Source organism: Montipora foliosa, chromosome 3 (genome assembly GCF_036669935.1).
Source record: "Montipora foliosa isolate CH-2021 chromosome 3, ASM3666993v2, whole genome shotgun sequence".
Classification (NCBI taxonomy): domain Eukaryota; kingdom Metazoa; phylum Cnidaria; class Anthozoa; order Scleractinia; family Acroporidae; genus Montipora; species Montipora foliosa.
This window is the reverse complement of record NC_090871.1, coordinates 30779930-30784929: the sequence shown is the minus strand read 5'-3', so window position 1 is coordinate 30784929 and position 5000 is coordinate 30779930.

The following is a 5000-nucleotide window of genomic DNA, read 5'->3' as shown; positions in this document are numbered from 1 at the left end:
AACATCCTCAACCTAGCGGCTAAGGTAAATGTTTCAGGTGCCGAAATTCTACAATAGTTTACATCGTAATGATATTAAGAAATTAGTGGTCTATTAATAATTGAATTATATTTCCATTTTTAGTAGGAAAATCTTTTTTTTTTTTTCTCAATGCACTTTTATTTACAGGATTAATGCTTACACTACTTACAGCGCTTCTATTATACTTACAAATTTACTATGCTATACTTCTTACACTACTTATACTTAATACACCACTTACTTAGCAGGATGATCTTGAAGACCAGTGTTACTTCCCATCAATGGCCAATACTAGCTCACAGGATAAATTGCCTTCTGAGAGCAATCAAGATTCTCTCCAGGTATTTCCACTTCAACTTTAAAAAACATTGTTTCCCGTAAAATTGCAAATGTGTTGACATCAACAATTAACAGATCGACAATTTTTTGTTTTCTCTTCAGATATTTGAATGGACCATTACAATTTATTTGAGTAACATAAAATAATGATTATGTTAAATGTTGTGACTGACCCTCATACTACGTTAAATGTCAATAATGCAGTAATTTTTATTTTGTAATTCAGTGATGCAGGTTTTGAAATCTAGCATAACAATCATTACCACTTGTCTATCAGATGTAAATGTTTTGAAAGTAGTAAGTCATTCAATCAGTCAGCCAGTAAGTGAACAATTTATGTAGTAAAGGTGACACTAAATTATAGCAAAAAGGTAATAAATAGGTGAACGATACTGCTGCTGTTGGATTCTGGAATGAGGGATATTACTTCATAGGTTTCCGTAAGAAGTATTAATTTTTATCCTAGTGACAAATGTGGCTGGGAGTTCTTCACTGGTATTCCTGCAGAATATGGATGCCCTTACTATTTTAATATTTTTTGTAGGAATCTGATGCTCTGGCTGAATTAAGTGCACTTTTTCCAGACAAAAGTATAGACACTATCCGAGCAATCTTGGCAGACAGTGGAGGAGATAAAAGTGTGGCTGCATCAAGGCTTATCCAGTGGTCTGCTGGGACATGTAAGCTACCTATACAAGTTTATTACTTAAATGTGAATAATGGTAGATCTCTGAACTTTACCTGTCTGTAATGTTATTACAACAAAGCAGAGGTCCTTGGTATTGTGTAGTGGTAAGGTTGCTTGCATTTTTTTGCTCCAACATAATTATTTTTCTGATTACCATGGAATCCTTCATTGGAGACAGTTATACTTATCTGTTCTTTCATTTGGTTTTGAAATTGTTATTTCATTTCATTTGAAATAAGAGCCTTTCATTCGATTTAGAGGTGCATACTTAGCACATGACCTAAGCTTTACAGAGTCTCATAACAGATAATTGACTGAACTTCCCTTTTTTGCAATTTCTTCTGCAAGGTGCCCTAATGAACAGTGGGGACTCAGGTAATGAATACTGTACAGAAGAAGACAGTGACCTCATGCAATCACCATTTGAAGCACATGTATCCTCAAGTACTGTCAGTACCTGTACTGACCCTGTTGCACGGTACAAACAAGAAACTCTGGATGAAAATGGCCCGCCACTGAGAATCTATGTAAATCGGATGACGGAGGAGTTCACTGCAGATGTTTTATCCATTTATAAGAAAGCCAACCCATGTTTTCGCTCAAACCTTGGAGTGCAATTTGAAAATGAAAGAGCAGTTGGCGAGGGACCTGTCAGAGAGTTCTTTAGCATATTAATGGGATTTGTTCAAAATGGTCTTTACCTGGATGATCCTGGGCGGCCGACTATGTTATTTGTGGGCGAGACTGACCACAAAATTCCAGTCCCAAATGCGTTACTGTGTAATTCTGGACTGTACACTAGTGTTGGACGGATGATTGCACATTCTTTCTTGCATGGAGGACCACCACTTTATGGACTTTCCCCAGCAGTGCTTGAATTTTGGACTCGTGAAAGCATCAGTGAAGCTGTTACCATTGAGGACATCCCAGATTACGACCTTCGACAAGCCTTGAAGGAGGTACTCGCATTGCTGCTGTTGTTTTGTACAGACATTACTTACATATTTCTGTGTAATGTTTCAGCAACATGTTAGTGTTACTAACAATATTTATTATGGTTAATTTTTGTTTGATATGGCACTTGTACTGTCCTGTTTATATTTGAAAAAAAGGCACAAGTGTGTTCCAAATAGGTGTATACATCTATAATGACACTATAAGTTTATAATTTGTAGTAAGAAGCATTTCATTGTTCAGTCACAACACCATAGTAATTTACCGGTTTTCCAGTTATCAAGTCTAGATAAGGATGAAGAACCCTCAGATGCACTTAAAGAATTCCTCTTGCCTTATCGTGATCAAGCGTCAGTACTTCAAGTGCCGCTAACGGGAGAGAAACGGCACTTGGTTCTCCAGCAGATAATGCTGCACAATGTGATCGAAAAGCGCCACCGTGAACTGAAAGATCTTGCTGCAGGAATGAATGAGCTTTCCCTTGTTAATTACCTAAAGGCACACAAGGAAATGGCCGCAGCCATGTTTCCCAGGGAATGCGAGTCAGTAATTGACAAAGAAGAACTCAAGGGTAGGATTTCCATTGAGGATGAAAACCACCCCCAAGGGCAAGTTATCATAGGATTCTTGCATCACTTCATCGATGAAGTTAGCAGAGAAGCAGAAGGTAAGTGATTACCTCAGCTATGTCTACTATATGTTTTCTATTCTTCTTCCAGTACCTCTTTTTTCCCCAGTGAATTTAACCCATTTATCCTTGAGCATTTCATTCCTCAAACACTGTATGGGGGATTGATAATTCCATTAGCAGGATTTTCATTGCTCTATGTAATTTCAGTTGTAGGGTAACAGTGGTTAAGCACCTCGTGTCTTTACTGCTAAAGAAAAGTAAACATTCCGAACATCTAAAAGTGAAAGCATTGAAAGTTATATTTGCCATTACGAATATTGTTGCCTTGGAGGAATTTCATGTTGAGATGCTTTTTAAAAAGCAACTATAGTGATGCCTTTGTTATGTTTTCTCATTGCAGCTGGTTCTGGTCTGCGTGATCTAATGTCGTTTTGGACGGGATGGGAGGTTTTGCCACCATATGGACAGCGACTTTGGCTACAGCTGGATGACACACGGGAAGTAACAAGCCTGGCTGAAAGTAAAGCTTGTTTTCACAGGCTTATTCTTCAGTCATCGCATACTGACTATGTCTCTTTCAAGAGTAATCTTGCTAAAGCATTAAAATATGGTGCAAGGGGATATTTCTCTTTAAATGGGCATGATAGGTTACCAAGAGAAAATGAGGGGACAGAGAAGGAGGCTCCCGGTCCAGCCCTTGGGATATGTCATGTCCACGAAAGTTATTTTTAGACGAGCGGAAGTCTTCCGAGACATCCGCATGCAGGCCAACCTCGGTCCGATGTTTGAAAGAAAATATATATTCATCAGCCTTCCACGTGCGCCATCATTTTCTCTTTTCACTAAGAACCTGAGAGCGAAGCAAGACTGCATGCGGACGTCTCGGAAGACAGACTTCCCCTAGAACAAAGACTTCCGCTCATGTAAAAATAACTTTCGTGGACATATATTCCGGCCAACGCCTTGAGCCTCCCTCTCTGTCCCCTCATTTTCTCTTGAGGTTACTTAAAACATCACAGACTCAGGGAAGAGTAAAAAGTCGGAACCTTTTCTTGTAGGCGGTTTTATTAACACATTTATTGAAGTTACACCTCTGTCACTGTTCTGTTACTGTTGTTTTTTCACCCATGCATATTTTGCATGCTATCTCGAAAATGTTTCAAGTCTGTTTTTACAGGCTTATTCTTCAGTTAGTGCATGCTGACTATGTCCCTTTAAAGAGTAACCTGACTATAGAGTTCAAATAATTATGATGCAAGGGCATTTCCATGATAGGTTAACTTCTAACATCTCAGACTCAGGGAGGAGCAAAAAATCGAAACTCCTTTCCTTGTTTTATTAACAGTGAATATTTTTTAATGACATTACACTTCTGTTACCGTTCAGTTATTGTTGATTTGCACCTATGCATATTTTGCATGCTATCTCGAAAATGTTTCAAGCAGTATTTGTAGCAACATGAAGATCACATGATTTAATTAAAAGTTGAGTTGTAGCTTGACCCTAATGATTTTGATTAGGAATCTGTTGGCTATAGAGGTTTTGCACGGCAGCCATGTTGTATGGCAGGAACAATAGATTCTTTTTCCTATGGGGAAAAATGTTCTTTCTAATGCAAAACATTTGCATTGTTCCTGCCATGCAACATGACCGCCGTGCAAAACCTCTTTATCATGTTTTGAATGAGCCTGATTGTTTCCAGGTATATGTCCACGCCATGGACATCTGAGATGCTCAATGGATCAATAGTAGCTGATAGTAATTCCCATGTTTCGTTTACTAGTGGACATTCTGTAGAAGGCACTTCAACAGTTCCTACATCATCATTAATTGGACCATCCCATTCCTCGGAAGGTGCAGGTCCATCCAGATCAATGCCATATGCATCAATTCCACTCTGAAAATTAACGACATGAATAAAAACAACAATAAAACAACAGTAATATTACGTGAAGTGGTGACGTGACTGTGTTGTAGCCTTCACGTACTACCTATAACTATGGAGGGAATGTTTAGACAACATTTTTGCCAAAACAACAACAAAAGTACCTAATATTTGTTCCCTACCAAACATAACATGAAACATTTTGCGAAAGAGAAATAGTTTTACCTGATTAGCGAATTCAATTGCTGTTCTCTGCTCACTGTTTGCTACTGATAACATGCCTTGAATAAACAACTGCTCAGGTGAGGCGTTGTGCTCCGTGCTCAGTGGGCCCCTGTTGTGACCAACAGTAAACAGATCCAAATTTCTTTGTATTCGTGGTAAGTAGACATAATGCAAGGCAAATAGGTGAACTTCATTATCAGGGTCTAGAATACCACAGTTCTCCATATAATAAAACAGATAGTAAAACAGGTATGTAC